The sequence below is a fragment of the Corvus brachyrhynchos genome, unplaced genomic scaffold (genome assembly GCF_000691975.1).
Source record: "Corvus brachyrhynchos isolate BGI_N302 unplaced genomic scaffold, ASM69197v1 scaffold346, whole genome shotgun sequence".
In the NCBI taxonomy this organism is placed as follows: domain Eukaryota; kingdom Metazoa; phylum Chordata; class Aves; order Passeriformes; family Corvidae; genus Corvus; species Corvus brachyrhynchos.
This window is the reverse complement of record NW_008238644.1, coordinates 1,932,557-1,950,547: the sequence shown is the minus strand read 5'-3', so window position 1 is coordinate 1,950,547 and position 17,991 is coordinate 1,932,557. Positions and strand designations below refer to the sequence as shown.

The following is a 17,991-nucleotide window of genomic DNA, read 5'->3' as shown; positions in this document are numbered from 1 at the left end:
TTGGACATTTAAAGACTCAGGAGGGTGGCTTGTTTTGTCTTGAAACGGTTCTTGTTATGTTTATCCAGGTGTTTTCATTCTCCTTTTATTAAAATAAAACGGGTGAGGTGTTGGGGTCCCTCCCCTGCCGTGTAGCCCTGGGAGAGTGGCCCTGAGGGCACAGACACGGGGTTTCCCTGCCCCTGCTCAGCCTCGTTCCCATTGGTTGGTTTGTGTTCCCTGCGCGGGCAGAAGGACCCTTGGTCCCGTGACTGGAACAGTTCCTGAGCACAGCCCCGGCCAGGCGGCTGGAAATAAACATCTCTCTGAAACAGCTATCAAGAATCTGTCTGTCCATATATATTTCCTTTCCACGGGACTCCTGGTTTGATATATGCGTGTTGCAGGATCCCCACTGCAACAGTTAGGTGGTGGTGGGTAGGTGTGAAAGATAAATTAACTACAAATTTTTGAAGTCCAGCACAGGGCCTGGAACTGGTTCTTCTCAGGTGATGCTACATTCCTTTGTGTCAGGAAAGCAGGGCTGTGGGGCAGTAGAGCTGGTGAGTGATGAACAGCCCTGCTGTCCTGGGAGTGCCATTAGTACCTCCATGTGTAGTGAGTAATGAGCAGGTTAAGTACCTGCACAACAGTGGTTCCCATAAAGGGGTTCTCTTTGATTTCCTTGCTTTGTTTCTCTCCTGTATCTCATAGCCTGGGCTTTAAAAGATGCTTCCCATTCTGTCTGCATATACTGTTTTAGACATTGCCTTATTCAAGCATATTTTAGAACAGTGCATAGAGCAGTGCAACCAAAAGCATGAATGTGTGCATGGACAAGTGATTGTATTGGAATATTAATATTCATTAGCTTGAACCACAGCTGTTTCACTGTTTTCATCTCTTGCCAATTCCAAAATAAAACATCAAGAGGGAAAATATATGTTTCCACCAGTTTTAAAGGTCCAGATGCTTAAAAAGTGCATTAAGACATGAGTACTCAATGGCTATTAGTTGTCCCTGTATCACACTCAATACATATCCACTGTTTTTCTCACATTCACTCAGGGCTGGGGAGAATTCATGCACATGCCTATTTATGCTGTTAAAAACAAGATGTTTCTAGGAAGTTTTCTAATGTTTGCTACGCTTAATTTTTCCTATGATATGGGGGACAAGCAACTTCTGCCTTATTTCTGTCTAATCTTGTTGCATCATGAATATCAGACATTTTGGATAATATGACCTAAAATCACTAACTGTACATTTCATTTTTAAATTCTGCCACACGTGTTTGAATGCAGCAGATGGTTAAAACTGTGGGACATACTATACAACAAGAACCTAATTGCATATCTGTTTTCATTTCAGTGCATTGATAGATATAATTTCATCAGGTTAATAGGGCAGCACAATACCCTTGTCCCTGCTTGATGTAAATAGCAATGTTGTGGGCAGATTTCCTAACTTTTCTGAAACCATAGGTAGAGCAAGAGCTTAAGTGATGGTATCTTTCATTTTGAACTATCTACGGGTTTTTTCTGCAAGTATAAGTAGAAATTTACTGTTTCCTTCTCTCTGGGAGAATGATCTCCAAAGCCAGCAGATGCTGATGCTCTTTGTTGATGCACTTTCCATGCAATTAGGGCAGAAGCAGGAGGAGTTGCTGATTCAGCTTTCACAGCTCATCTCAAGGCACCTGTCAGAGATCATTGCCCTTAAGACACCTCATGCTCCCATTTGTATTGATCAGTTGGCTCCATGAAGATAAGACTGAAATTTGTAATTTTTTCATATAGGCTTGCCTTTCAAAAACTGGAAATTAAAAAAACAAACAAAAACAAACACCCAAAAAAAGTATTAGTGGGCAAATTAAAAAAAAAAAAAATCTAAGATTCAAGGCACTTATGTACAAAATAGAAAGAAAAGGGCTACAAAACTATAAATTCAATTCTAAACCATATTTAACTACTCCTAGATATTTTAATGAAGAATAACAATGAACTTAACCCATCACAACTGAGACTAAAACTTTAATGATGCACTGAAGGTGGACTGTACTCATCTTTTCAATTTTACCCTACTGCATGGATCTGAAACCAGATGTGGGAGCTGCTGACTCTGCTAATCCTGTTGAGGGCAGCCTTTTGTGAGTTCGAGGAAATCCCTTCCCAGACATGTCTGAGCTGCCAGGACTTGCACCATAGAACAGGAGGGTATCTGAAATAAATTCTGATTTTACTTAAAGTCCTTAGCTATAAATTCTGCTGTTCAGCAGCTGCTCTACAGAGCTGAGCTCCAACAGAGAGGGTGGGGAGGGAACTTCCAAGAGAAGAAGAGTGCAAGAAGCACTTCAAGGCAGCAGCTGCCACAGATATCCAAAGGGATTTCCACTAAACAGAGCCTCTACTTTAGCTGTGCTCAAACTCTGCATTCAACAGCACTAGGAATTCCTCCCAGTTCCCTCCACCAGCCAGACTGAATGCTCTGTCTGACCTGCATCAACTACTGCTTGCCTTGGATTCTTTGAGAGCGTTACACTTGACAACACCTCTGTCACATTTTCAGAATACATTGTGGTTCTTGAGGAATCCATTCGGTGCAGGTGGATGGGTCGGGGTGCAGCTGCAGGGTGAGCTCTGGGAGGGGGCTGAGACAAGAGGCCATGAATTGCCACCCTTTGGATAACAAAGGGCACCTGTGGCTCAGCTGGGTGAAGACACTCAGGGCAGGAACTGAGAACGCCAGACTTTCCTGGAGCTAGGACAGCGAGGGGATAAAAGCCCAGGAGTTCTGAGTCCCTCCTCAGAGGCACCAGCTTGAGCTGGTATTTTTTTATTTGGTTATTGCACCAGAATTAAATTGGTTGATGGATCTGGACATCTGAGACTCTGCTACAGGAAACCTGGTCTGGCTGTGAGTGGGGTGTGCAGGGAGCCAGGTGTGGACTGTGCCACACTGTGACTTTTGTCCCAGCAGTGACAGCCTGGGGTGGTGCAAGGGTGGCTGCCAGAGTGGCTCCTGGCTTCCTGGTGGCACAGGAAAGTGTCCTTAACAGTGATATTGCCCTGTATCCAAGAGTCCATGAAATGTGAGGTAAGGAGGTGCTTCACTACGATGTACTTTGCCATGACTGAGACAAATTATGAGCTGTTGTGGAAATTTAGAGAATGTTATCAGTCATTATCTGTGTCTGAACCCAAAATTAAAGCCACTGCCTTTTTTATACAAGTCAATCACATTTGAGACTTGCTTAGTGGTTTCAGGTGTTGAGGGTTTTTTTTGTTTCCTTCTCCCCTCCTTCCCCCTTTCATTAATGAAGAATAACTTCTGTAGCTTAACACCTTGTACATTATATTTCAGAGTAACAGCCTTGAATGATTTTTCTTTTTTTTTTTCCATGGTCAAGAAATAAGACTTTGAAAGCAAAGGTCAACAATGTAGAAGCAAATTCCTGCAACATAGCTTCAGCAGCAATTTGAGCCATAAGTGACCTTCAATTTAACTTCTATTGACATCAAATTCTTCTTCTAGAGAACAATGACAGTACATGGCCTTGTAAATATTAGTCTGAAATAAATTCACCTTTACTGCAAGTTTTGATATACTAACACTCAGAGTAAACAAGTGTTATTGCTTAGAGGAGTACAAGATTTTAGGAAGGTGTGTTTGATAAAGTATGCAGTGAAAAAATAATACATTTCTTGGATTTTTTTCCTTTTTGATTTCTTGTTTTCTTGGTGACAAATTATGAAAGAAGGATTACAGATTAATAATTGTATTTGATCTTGATATATTTACTTTATTCCAGAAAACAATTACCAGACTGGTGCCTCTCATTGTTCTACATACATGTGCAAAATAATTCCATGTGAATTGTTGCCTGCTTATATATTTAAATATAATTATGTTTTCTCTTTGCATCCTCAGTGGAAGTAATAAAATTCTAGCTTTTCTTTTTAGTCTGAGGATGCAAAATTGTTGTGTTCAGATATAGGAGAGATTTTGAAGTGGGAAGCTGTGTTGTTACTGAACACTGGTTTTGATAATTCAATGAAATGGAGTTCCGACAGACTCTTGAACATTTTAAGCCATATGTTTCTGAAGCTGCAGTGTTAGTCAGAGATGGGAGGGATGCAGTACTTCACCCACTGTAGGAAAACACATAGGGCTGTCTGAATCACCTGGTTGTTCCTTTACTAGGCTTAGTACTTTGTATAGGACTAAAGCACAAATACAAAATAGAGCCCATCTTGATTTTAAAGCACCCAAGAAAGAATTTATAGCTTTTACTAAAAGACAGTTTCAAATTTGAAGACACAGAACATTTGAACTTTTATACTAATCCAATTTAAACTTATCAAGATTCAACTTCCAAGTCTCACTTCTTGATTTACTGTTTTCCAAATTCAGTCCGCATTACATGGATTGCTTTCCCTTATTTTCCACTGTATAGCATTCCCTCTAACGAAATTAAAATGGTCACAGCCTAACCACTGATCCAAACCAGTCTACGCAACAGATTTGTTATTGCTCTTCACAATCCTGCTACCATCAAAGATATTAAATAGCACAAAAGAGACATGGGTCACTCCCAGAACCCCAATACACCCATCTTCAATTGCTTGTTTGGTAATTTATTCTGCTCTTTCTGTTCACCCAGTGTTAAGTGAATTTTAAAATCAATAGACACTATACACCAACACCAAACCAAAACAATTGTGTGAGTATTCAATCTATGGGAACAATAAGCACCTGGGATAAAATTTGCTCTTCTTTTTTCCTCAGAGGCAGAGTATTTAGCACTTTTCTTGCCAAGCATTAGTTGCTTGAGATTCAAGAGGTTAAAACAACCTTGAATAAGCATCCAGGTTTGTTTTTTGGGAAGCTGTTAAGCAGACACCACTTGAGCCACATGGATTGTTGCATACAGGGTTTTGAGTCTTCTGTGTACAGTACCTTCAGTTCTTTATGCAGGTGTTCTGTGGGTGACTGTTTTCCCTTGTGGTTTTCAGAGAACAAACTGGAACTGGAGAAGTTCTTGGCCCAGTTACAGCTCAGGTGTTTCCATCCTTTCACAACTCTACCAAGCTACTTCTGCTTTGGTTAAGGAGTCAAGTGCATGCATTGCAGAGAGGAAAAGGCCTCAGGTTGTGGCAAGGGAGGTTTAGATTGCATATCAGGGAAAACATCTTCTCAAATACTGAATATACTGTCCAGGGAAGTGGTTGAGTCACCATCTCTGGAAATATTTAAAGAACATGTGGACGTGGCAACACATGGTTTAGCAGTGACTTGACAGTGCTTGGTTAATGGTTGAACTCAATGTTCTTAAAGGGCCTTTTCCAACAGAAGAAATTCTATTTCTAAATTTATTCTGATTTCTAAAGGAAACTGCCTGGTCTGGAAAAGTATTTGGTTTGAATATGCAGAAGGAGACATTCTTTTCTGGGGTATCAGCAGAGATTTCTGTGATTCTTAATTAACTTCAGCATTTAAGTGGTAGGTTTTAATTTAACTGAAGTGTTTCAATGCTTCCAAAACTTATTTTTATTACTAACCTTGCTTTTGAATGTAATTCATATAAACTTAGTAAAATCTTCACGAGGGACTGAAGCTATTTCAGGGTTCACAGACAGGACAACATTTAGTAGAGTTTTCTTGCCTCAGCATTTGCTATATGAATACCAATGAGAAAAGGACAACATTTTGTTTTCTCCTTGAACTCTGACTGCTATCTATATGTGGATTATTTTGATACCAGGATATTCCTTTTTTAATACATACACAGGTATGGGGAGTGTATGAAAATAATAATAAAAAAATTAACTATGTTGTCCTGATCCATGGTCATGTCTCCTGGCATTTCATGATTCAGTACTTGTGGAATAAATTATCTGCAGTGAACTGACTTAGTGGATGAAGAATGTGACTTATTTGATGAAGAATGTGTAGGAGGGGGGAGAAATTAGCATATATTGTTACGTTATACAGTGCTAAGCCTGAATTTCAAATAGATGATGGTGTATTCATTTTTTTTCCCCCTAAATTGGTATTCATTCTAGACAGCAATGCCATTGTTTGTAAATGATGTCACCTAACAAATCATGTGGATGCTTCATTCAGTAAAAGAGCAGTCTAGGAGCCATGGACATATTATTAGGATGGTTTTAAATGCTTAGCATATAGTTATTGCCAGGAGAACATACAGATCTGATCATGGTGCTGAGGAGATGATTAGTCATGTTGTGCAGACCAGATATTTTTACAGCTAAATCACTGCCTGTTCAAAGGAGTTTTTTTTTCTTTTTAATATGAGAAGCACCAACAGTAAAAGATGGTGTTTAGAATCAATGTTGTCTTTCCCACATGAATTCATTTATCTGTCCTTCTTTATTTCTTTCCTCAGCCACTGTTTTACAGTTTAATTTGTCTTGTTCTGTTATTTGGACCCCAATGAGGCAGAGATGCAATGAAAACATGATTTATTGCCGAAGATAAACATGAGCTAAGAAAAGCTTTTAGGTCATCGTGGAAGGGAAAACTTGGAGATAAAAAGGGTGAGGTGCCCCTGCCATTATTCATGTTAGGGCAGTAGCTCAGCATAGATGGGCCTTTTGCAATTTTGGTTTTTTTTTTTTTTTTTTTTTTTTTTTTTTTTTTTTTTTTAAGCAAAGTAAGAGATCATGCCCTTTCTGAAGAACTTTTGCTCTAATTGAAGTAAGAATGGGTAAGAAAATGGGATAGCCCCATCTCACACAAGGAACTGAGAACAAAGAGAAATCAGTGCTTGATTCAATGTCTACATGAGCATGTGTTTGCTTTCAGACTGACTAGCTGCATTTCAATTCACTACTGTATTCAGAGTGATTTTTTACCAGCTGAGGATCCAGCCCAAGAAGTTCTCCTTGTATCAGTTTGTCTAGTCCATGAAAAATAGCACCCCGCTTCAGCTGCTTTTTTGCTATGCTAATGAAATACTGTAGATTTTAAACATAGAACTGAGTTTTTATCAGTCTGCCATATGTTTTCCATAGATAACTACATGGTCTAATTGGTTTGATTCAAACTACTGACATCAATATGCAAATCGAGTTGAATGGAATGTGTTTATATTGCAGCTTCCTTCTGAACCATTGATTGAAATATGAGTGCTTAAAATAGATCTGTGGGGAATATTTAAGTAGTTTGCAATTGTACACATTCTGTCTTGCCCGTGCTGAGTCCTGTGAAACAAATAAGGAAAAAGTACTGGTCAACTTCTCTTCCCTAACCTAACCCAATGTGTTTTAGAGCATCTTCATGCTTGCAAGATTTTTAAAATTGAGTTAGATCAGAAGTGGCATATTTAGAAAGGTGTATATATATGCTTATGTGAGGCTAAAGCTATGTTGTGGTAGCTCTGCAGAGATATTACTGGAGCACAGACCTTTCTGACACTTTGAAAGTATTAGTTACCTTTCCTTTTAATATTGCATGGTTATGGTGTTGTAATGGATGTCTCTGTCTGGTTTTGTCTCTGTACTCTTTGCCTCTGTCCTCTCTTTCAGTGTCCTTCCCCAGTCTGTTAAGGCCAGATACCAGGTGGGCCATGCCATCATACCAATTATTTCCACTGGAAGGGCTGCCAGGACAATCTTTTACTGTTCATTTTTCATTACCACAAAAAATCACATTTCTGTGCAGGAGTCAAAAAATGTTTATGCGTGCATCTTTGGATTGCTACAGAAATATGCAGGCTCAGTATGTAATCATAAGTGACTACAAAATTTCCAGTCTTACTGGAAGGTGCCTGAATTTTAACAAAATCGTTTTGTAGGGAAGCAAACGTATGCACATGCTAAACAAAATTTTAAATACATTAACTCAATTTTTAGAAGTTTCCCTTGCAGGTTTGTGTGATTTGGTAACAAAACAGCTGCACTCTGATTTCTGACTTTATTCAAGCAACAGTCATTATAAACAAGTAAAAGAATTTCTTGAATACAATAAAATATAGATTTTGTTGATCACCTTTAGTATTTCACATCATATAACCATGTTTTGTGATAGCAATTCAGTATCGTTATATTAAATAGATTGCTACTTGTATGAATCATGTATTGATTTCTTGACTTGGTTCTTTTTATTAAGTGAAGAAGCCCATGCCTTCAAGAGCCACATTATTGCAATAATAAGTATCTTTCATTTCCTCACCAAATTAAAAATTGACAATACACAAAGTAGTGAGCACACCTGTAGCTATTTCCAGCTCCTTAAAAGCTGCTGGTATTTTTAAGTATTGATTTTAAAGAATAAGCTTTTGGAGGAGAATCTCAGCTGCTCTTTCAAGAAAAGGAAGGGGACTTGAATAGTGAAAAAGACTTGCAAAACTTAATTCCTAAAGACGAAGTAATCAAATCATAGACAAAGCCAGTCAAATAGGATTGTAGAACCCCACCTAAATACCCTCTATAAAGGTGTCTTCTGCTTTGAGCCGGTTCAAGCACTCCTTTTCACAGCTGCCAGAGACAGGGGGATGGATCACCTTCCTAAATTGTGAAAAATCATGTGATATCGAGTTATGTCTTTTATTGCAGCTTTACAATGTTGGGGTTTTTATGCTAATCATGAAAATAGAAGAAAAAAATGGCCGTAGCTTCATGAAAGTCACTGAGAAAGCAACCAGTGATTTCCAATGGAGACAGGATTTTATTCCTGCTAATTTCATTCTTTCTTCATATTCCTATTTTTCAGATTGAGTCACTGGTGAAGAGTAGGTTCCATGAGAAGGGGCACGAAGGCTGCTGGGACTTAGTCTGAATGAACTGACCAGCATGGGTGTTCTAGAGGGCAGAAGTCTCTCTGATGCAAACAAACTCGTTCTTCTATCTGGCTTTCACTGCCAGCTCCAGGGTGAATTCCAGGAGCTGAATTGCTTTCCCAGTGGGAATACTGAGCTATCTTCATTCAGCAAGGCATACGTGCCCTTAGCTCTTAAACTGCAACTAGCACTGTTCAGCTGGATTACTCCTTCACCTCCTGTAAATACCGCAATGGAAAAAGAAAATTAGATTGAAAATTCCATGCAACTATGCCAGAAGTTATGTTAAGAAGTGGTACAAAGGAAAAATTAATAGCAAATACCTTATTAGACCTTCCTGTGCTTCAGACAAGGTAAAACTACTTCCTGTGTTTAGTACAAAGTTTGGAACTATTTGCTTATGCAGCTGCTTTTCTGTGGGTGGATCCACTGGTGTGCAGTCACTTAATTGGGGACAACTCCTAAGATTACTGCTCAGAGAGAGCTCTCTGAAATCTGAGGGGAAATGAAAATGAATCTACAGGAAATAGCATAGCAGCAAATTGAATTTTAGAAAAGTTTTATAGACCTACTACAAAATGCTTTTTGGCTGAAAGACTTTATAATGAGATTAACATTTACAATTCTCCTCCAGACTGCTCCTGAATGAAAATGTGCAGCTGTGGTTCAAGATGTTTACAGAAATAAGCACCATTTTCAGGGGTACAAATGTGTAGTAAAATTATTCACACAGGGAAAAAAATTAGATTTAAACATACACATATACAGAAAGTTGTATCAATACCAAATTTCTAATGCATTTTTGTCCCCCTGGTGTAAAAGTGAGTAGGACTTAATCTAGTGAGCATGTATTCACTTGCTTACATTTGTTCCTTTGAGTCACTGCTCTGGATTTGAATGTGTTGCCTTAAACTGCAGCTTTCTCTGATTACAACATCCTGGCTTATAAAGTATAAAAACCCTATTGATCTCTTACAGCATCAAGTGGAAAAGAGCAATATTATGAGACTTAGGATAAGAGAGTGATTTCATCACCAAAGTAGCTGTTTGAAAATTTTTTTAAAAATTGAAATTGGGAGGAATAAATTGACCTGTGTGATAGTGAAAGGACAAAAATCTTCAAGATATTTACCAGTTCTTTGGAGTAAAGGACATACAGCTTTATGACTGTGCCTTCAACTTCCTAATTTGTAAGCTGCTGATTACCACCCTACTTCTGCAATTGATCTGTTTGCACTGGCAAATGGTTCATGGGCAGGCTTGTTGGAGGATCTCAATGTGGGTATAAGACAAAAGACAAACATCTGTAAGAATTGGCTTCCTCATGTTACTTTCCAAACACTTGATATCTTTCGGCAATGCAACTTCCTACTCCAGAGACAAGGCACAGCTCTCTAGAGCACCCAGCAATCTCCTTTAAATTTAGCTTTGTTTCTATAAAGTTTGGAATCTGATTGTCAGCAATAATTGTGCATTAATTAGTAACCTTACTGAGGAAATATGCTCCAACTCCTGCGGTGAGAAACTTCTTTAAATTGAAAAGCACAGCATATTTGCAGATAGATTATAAATCTGAGAATGGGTTTTAGATTCAGAATTAACATTTTAAGGTTGCATGCACAGTAATCCTTCAGATAACATCCAAAGCTGCTACATAACTAGCATATCAAAGCTAATATGTTTCTTCATTACTGTATGACCCTTGCCATGAATCTGTGTGTGTTAGGAATTCAGTTCTGAAGAGAAAAACTGGTTTGCTTTAATTTGCACTTGTAAAAATGTCTGTGTAAGTATATGTGTGTGTCTATATACATATATCTATAACCATTTCCTGCACTGCCTCTTTGCTAACATCTATGTTCATGCTTCTACATAAAGAACAGTACTATGAGTTGGGTCACAAGGCTAATTAGCCAGTGAAAGTGGCTAAGTTTTCAGAGCTGCACTTACAAATCTAGATTTGCAGGCTGAGTTGCTACATTTCAGTTGATTGCGACATGTCCTTATACATATTTGTATGAAATTCTGACAGTGTATATTTTCTGGATAAAAATAGTTGTTTGTGTTCTATAACTGATCCATGAGGGTCAGCAGTAAGATAGAAAGTTGAAAAAAAAAGAGTATATGAGGGACTGAAAATGAAATTGGAATAATGTTGGTTTTGGTGAGGACACCCTTCTGGGAAGACTGTGCAGATGTCTGGAGTAGATTTTAAGGGCCTGCTTTAGGAAAACACTTGCAGTCAGTTTTGCTTCTGAGTGCATGTCTCTCATATACTGCACTCTGAATTACATGATTGGGAACAAGCATCTGGGTGAAATCTGGTTATTCATCTACCCCAGCATTTCTGAACACAACATTTATTAAAAAAGGCAAAACAAAATATATAAATTAGGGCCTTGAAAAGCAGTGTAAATAGAGATACAAAGAGACTTTTGAACACACTCAAATTCCTGGCATGACTCTGATAAGAAGCAAGCCATTAGGGACCAGAATTGTAATTTAACGAGTTTTTGTAGCGTGGCCAAGGAAAATGCTGCATAACCATCCTTACAGATTCTTTAACAAAGTCCAGATCAACGAGTTAATGGTGTTCTAATACTTAAAAGACAGTAAACTAATGAATATATTTTGCCCGTCCAGTACAGGTGGACACATAGCAACAGTATAATGGTATTAACTGGGCCCAAAGATGGGAGGTTTTGTTAAAAGTTCTTGGTATGCATTGACCAGACTGACCACTGGAAGAAGCACTGAGCCAGTAAACCAAGTCTCACATGCTAAACCAAATAAAGACTTGTTTTTATAGTCAAAATATTTTTTCATCTGAGGAAAAATTTTATTTATTTTATTTCCACATAAAATAAATATTTATTTACTTATAAATAGATATTTATTTATTTTATATATTAAAAAAAGATTGTGGGGGAACTTATGCTGGTGTGGCATTTCACATAAAAATGTTTTGTTAATGTCATTTACCGAAGGTGCTGACATACTATCAAAATTTTCCTGTCAAACTATCAAATTGATTGAATTATTCTGTATGCACTTGAGAGATTTTTAACCCACTGTTGATCCAAAACATGGCTGAACCTGGCCTACATATTTTTTTAAATGTAAAATATATTTAGAGGGTTTGGGCTTCTTCAGTGGGCGTTTGTCTAACTTTGGCACTACAGCTTGCTTAAACTTTCATATTTTTTTTCAAAAGGCCTTTTTGTATTGTTCCATGCTTCTAGAGTACTGCTAAATACATGGGAAGAGGAATGGAAATTTTGTTGCAGCTGGTATTAGAGGCATTATTAGAGAAAACACTTGCCTGATGGGCAAGTGCAGTGTTTACCTTTGCTATTTGATGTAATAGGATTCCAAAAGCAAACAGGAGGCAGAACTGTTCACTTGAGTAGAAGGATGAGGAGCAAAGAGGGATTTGGTGGTTTTTGGGACTCAAAGCCTTGGCTCCATGCTTAACTGTAATGAATTCACCACACACTGTTGTGGAGATCAGATTCAGCTGCAGCTGTTACAGCTGACAAACACTTCACTTTAACTTTCATGGTGCTGCTTTTGAGTTTTTGTCTGCATCAGAACATTATAAACAAACAGTTCTTGGAGTGCCACATACCCATGTCTAGGAACAGAGTATCATTTTAAAACCAAAACTTGGTCTGAACATGAAAATGTGAAAGGTATTAAGCCAGTTGTAAATGTAACTGGCTTCCAAACAGTTAATTAAAGTGATCAGACGTTAATTACCAGACCACTTATAACTAAAGGTGAAAACACTGCCACCTGTTAGTCAGTAAAAATGCCTCTTCAAAGCAATGCTTTATGTGCTGTTATGTCCCTGACAAACATATTTTTATGAGCCTGATCATATTAACAAAAAAATTAATTGATTTCTGGTAAAATCTCTCTATTTGCCATTGCATGTTCAGTTCTTCATTTACAAGAATTAATAATTGTAAGAGTTAATAGTTATAAGAATTAATTTCTCAAGCAAATCTATAATTATTACAATTCCTGACCTGAGAAGAAAGCTGCAAAGTATTAAGATCAGTTAGTCAGTAAACAGTAAGTGGTTTCAATTTATGATGATATTCTTAGCTCCAAGAAAGGAGAAAAAATGAATCCTTTGCATGAGGCTTCCTTCAGAGTTATCACTGTACCTCTTTATATAATGCTATCAGATCAAAATAATTATTTGAAGTAAATTTGTTTCACACCTTTTGTCAAAGCAGAAAAGAAGGGGAAAAAAAAATACTGAGAGCTCTATGAAGCCATGATACATTTTCTCTCAGATATCCACAGCACTGTGAACTTTATAGGCAATATTACTCATAAAAATTTCTTTTTCCTGGTATAGTTGTATTGAATTTTGATTATGTAATCCTGCACTGATTTGTCTGAGCTATTTTTCCTTGTAGTTTCCTTACTTTGTTTGAAATTTGTAATGCTGCACTTTTCTCCCTGCCAACAAATTATAATTTTCATGTGGAAAGGGAATTTTTCATTTCCGTAGCACCAACTTCCTGTACACACAGAGTTGTGGCTTTCTAGGAACTGGAAATGACTTCATATAATCTTCTTATCCTTTCCTGACCCTTCTTCCAAAACTGAAGCACTGAATCTCCTGCCTGGTCTGACTTCAAAATCAGTGTTCTTAAACTAGAATTTCACAAGGGTCTATAAAAGTGAGATTAAATGGGAAAGGAACTAAAAGCTCTTTTGTTCCACTGATGGAGGGAGAATGGGGCTTTTTGTTAGTTTGTTCATTCCCATCACTGCTGCACAAACATGAATTGTGAGTCAAAAAGTTTCAGGGCTGTTAGAAAATGAAAGTTTCATAAAATTGTCTGCAAAAATGTTCTAGGGCTCTGTTTGGGAGAGACAGGATGGGATGGATTAGAAGTTCATCTCAGTTGCATGCACAGGAAGGAAACATCGGCCACCAAAGCACAAAACCAAAAACCACAAACAGCTTTTATGATAATAGTAAATTTTCAATAAACTGCAAAACCTTTCATATTAATACATGGCATTATGCAAATCACCTGCCTCTTCTTTGAGCAACTATCATGGTCTGCTCTGCTGGGAAAGGCTGAAAAGACTCCCAAGGCAATGGTAAACATTACCAGAATGATATTACCAGAAGATCTAGGACATAAAATCGTGTCTTCTGTGCTCCTGTGAAGTGTTATCTCTGACTGTGCTTCAAGCCTGAGCTGCATTAAAGATGCAACAGGGAGATGCAGCAGACTTCAATGAATTCTGTAAGGAAAGTGAATAGGGAACAGAGTTGTCACATACAGTGATTTAATTGGTTGCCTCTAAAATTTTCAGACAGGAGATACTTCTTCACACAACACTTAACTTTCATATGGAAAGCATTGCCATGGGACGCCTCAGAAGCCAAAATTATAATTACAAAGCAAGAAATGAGACAGATGAGTGGAGGCTAAATCATTTAGAAACTAAAAACTAAGATAGCCCAGCTACAACCTCCAGTTGCAGATGTCCCTAAAATTTAAGTTTGTCAGCTGAGACATCATCTGAAATTAAGGCCCACTTTACTCATGCATCTTTTGAGTTTCCCTGAACTGACATTGTGTTAGACACAAAGCTGAACTAAAATTTTCCTCTTCTAGCACAGTTGTGCTCTTAAATGTGTATGTATTTCCATGCTGTTTCTATACTATTCCTAGACTCATGGACTTGAAAAGGCTTAAGTTGAAAAAGACCTTTGAGTTCATCAAGTCCACCACTAGGCCGTGTCACCAAGCACCATTTTTGTAATGCTGAGAAAGCCAAATTATTGCAGTGCCCTAATAAAATGCATTCAAAAATATGTAGTTAGATTAAGGCAAGTAATTGAACATTTTCTTTGGATACCAAAGGGAAGCAGCACTTTAGAAGTTTAATTACACCACAAATCAAAGTAGAAATCCATTTTTATTACAGTGCTTAGAAGTTTTTCCAGATATTGATATCTGTACTTCAGATGTAAGTTTGCAAGCCTGCCATGACCTGTTGTGTAGGTTAGTGGTGTAATGCAGTTCACCTTATTGTCTTAGAGCAAAGTCATTCTGTACTGGCCACAGTTGCCATTGGGAATGTAATCACCTTTTTCAGTTGTTTCATTGCTTTAACTCACATACTCAGAGATTAAGGGGTTTCCTGTCTCCCCAGATGTTTTGAAGACTAATTAGTGTTTGCAAAGCTATTTAAAGACAAGAACTGCTGTTTCCATGGTAGTAAATATGGTCAATTAATGTTTGTGTTGCATTTACTTTGCAATTTTTGAATAAGAAATAAGGCATCAAGACATATCACTGGTCAGTGTTCCCATGTGGCTTTCAGCTTTGAGAACCTATCCTGCTTGTACTTTACTATGTCAGGATAAAAGCTTTTTAATTTTATTCATTATTTTAATGTCTAATACCTTTATATAAATTTTAATTTTGACCAACCAGAAAATTGTGATTTACTTGGAAAGGAAATATTAACTGAGTCAGAGCTGAAATTAGCATTTTTCTTTAGGGCCACTAACCCTCTGAACACTGTCTAGTGATGCAACAAGTCAGAGAGAACACTGACTGCAATCACACATTGTTATCATCATAGGAGACACTAACAGATTCTCCCTGCTAATGGCAATAGAGATTGTGATTTTCTGTTGTAAAGCACAAATCCAGAATTTGAAACCATGGAGTGGAAAGGTGCAGAAGGAGAAGGAGGAAGAAGGAAAGGAAGACTTTTTCCTGGTTCTCCACATGTCCTAATAGGGAAGGCATCGTCTAGTTGCAATAAAGATGAATAGGTATGTTTTAATTTCAACACTTAGCTGCATGCTGCAGCTGTGATTGCATCAGTAATATGAAAAGAGCATAAATTGGCATGCACTTTTCCAAAATAATTTAAAGTACAGAGAACCTGGTCTGTCACCTGCCAGTCTCAGTGTGAATCTAATTTGTAATGATAGACCATATCCATCCCCACTGACTATGTCATTTTTTTAATTGCTGTCTTTGTTCAGTCTCAGCATTTGGCTGTCACATCTTTAAGAAAAATGGTCCAACTGTTTTGCCATTTGCTCTAAGAAATAAGTTACTCTCAGCATATGGAGGCTTTCACAAACAATATGCTTCCAGTTTACTGTGCTTTGGATTTCTCCACAGAAAATTGGTAAAGCTAGTGTGAGATTAACTAAAAATGCTGCTGTCCATATCAGCAAAGCCTGAAAAAACTTCTCCTGCACAGGAGTTCGCTAAGGAGAAGGATTTAATGTGCATCCTACTTCAACTGAACTTACTATAATGAAACAGCACAGAAATAAGAACGACTGTACTGAAAGGCAATACATGATAATGAAGAGATGGCACCTCCCAAACCTGTCCAGTGCCCCTGGATGGCATCCCTTCCCTCCAGTGGGACTGCATCACACAGCTGGGTGGTGTTGGCAAACGTGCTGAGGGTGCCCTCAATCCCACTGCCCATGGCACCAACAAAGGTGTTAAACAGTGCCAGTCCCAAATTCATGGTCACTGCTGCCAAGGCTGTATCTAAAATATTCTGAAGAGTTTCACAGTGTAAGAGTCTGTAAAGGAATATCTTCCTGTTACTCAAAGCTCAACACTGACTTCATCCAATGCACTTTAGTCCTGTGTTAGAATGAGTAAATTTTCTGTGTCTGTAAGTCTGCACTTGAACGTTTTTCAAGTCTGTTCCTCCTTAAGGGAAAAAGCATTGAAAAGGAGAAAACAGGAACAGTTTGTTTTAATAATTTTAGGCTCATTTTTCTACCTAGTCACTAATCTATTTCCATCAAACTCAAATTATTTAGTAGGAATTGCTTTGATTTTAAGTGCTTCTGGTCTTTCTTGACATGTGACATTCTTCAGTGTGACATGCTGCTTTGCTTGAAGAACATCAGTAACAGTATTGGTTCTCCAAGCTGATAGGTTTTCTTCACAAATGTCAGATCAGTTGTTTTCATGTTATGTAATTTATCAGCTTTTAATTTCCTCTGGTATGGTAAATTTTTTTTGTAACTTTTTTGCTGCATATTTCTATTTATAATTTTATTTATGTTCAAATACTATTGTCTGAGAATAATGAAAGTAGAACATAAGTTTGTGTAAGCTTCACACAATCCAATTTTTTGATAACTTAAATTTGCTATTTTGCAATTCTGAGCAAACATTAATTTTTATATAGCAGGGTTTAGAGTTTATTTTACACAGTCATATTAAGTTTCATTTTAATTTTAACAAGCCAGAAAAAGAATAGGCTGGAAAACAGATGTGTTTCTCAGAGCATTCCTCTTGGAGAGTGTTTTATCTTAGGTAATAAGTCTGACATTTCAAGGCATAGTGTGACATTTTTCATATATAGGAGCAAAGGGCCATGATTTGCTACCCTTCTGCTGCTTTTTCATTCAGTATTAATTTCAAAGGGGACATTTCTTGACTATGTTTCAACCAAAAAAATGTCTAATAAGGAAGGCTGAAAATGATGATAAAATGGCGATACAGGCAAATATATTATTTTAAGAAGGTACATTTCTTGTCAATTCAATGTTCAGTGAATATCTTCATGTTCCTCTAGAAATTCATAGACAGAAGCTGAATCAGAGAGAAACTGGATCTCATCTGAGAGGAACTCATCAGTGTTTAAAGTAAATTGGATAAAAAAATAAACAGAGTTCATACTAAAGCCTCATGTTTCTGTGTTTAAATCAGTCCATAGGTGGCAGGGAACTGAACTCTCTGAGAATGGATGAGTTTCCCATGTTTTCCTGAGGTGTGATTCTGGTGCCTGTTTCTGACATATTTATTTCCAATCCATATGAAAGAAAATATCTGATCTGAGGTGTTATGTAAAGGTGAAAACTTGAGAGTGTTCTTTGACTAAGGTAAGCAGTCCTTAGGCATTAAATTCATCAGTTGTGGAACTGATTTTAACAAGAATGACCTGAGGAAAAAATCATTGTGGCAGGAAGTTAAGTGGAAACCAGTTAGTGGTAGAAGTGAAAGGAGTTTTTCTGATAGCAGGGTGTGACAGGATGACTGACAGTGTTATGAAATGCAGTGCCACCTTCAGGGTATCACTGGCTGGACAGTCTTTTCCATCAGCAGCTGTAAAGAACATAATCAATTGGGAGGAAGGGAAGTATTTTTGTGTTTGAACTGAATCACTGTGTAAAA

At 37.6% G+C, this 17,991-nt stretch overlaps 1 long non-coding RNA gene across 5 annotated transcripts in view; it reads right to left on the bottom strand.

Moving 5' to 3' along the window:
• The window catches only part of LOC108447473, a 399,010-nt gene that overhangs the window by 49,126 nt on the left and 331,893 nt on the right, over positions 1-17,991 (bottom strand). For 2 of the 5 annotated variants that reach the window (XR_001863057.1, XR_001863060.1), the window contains one exon: positions 11,684-14,056. The exons of 2 other annotated variants lie outside the window; for them this stretch is intronic. This is a non-coding gene — a long non-coding RNA (uncharacterized LOC108447473). Of the gene's footprint in view, positions 1-1,885; positions 9,001-11,683; positions 14,057-17,991 lie in introns of those variants that run through there. One more of the 5 variants, XR_001863058.1, reaches the window with a different exon arrangement.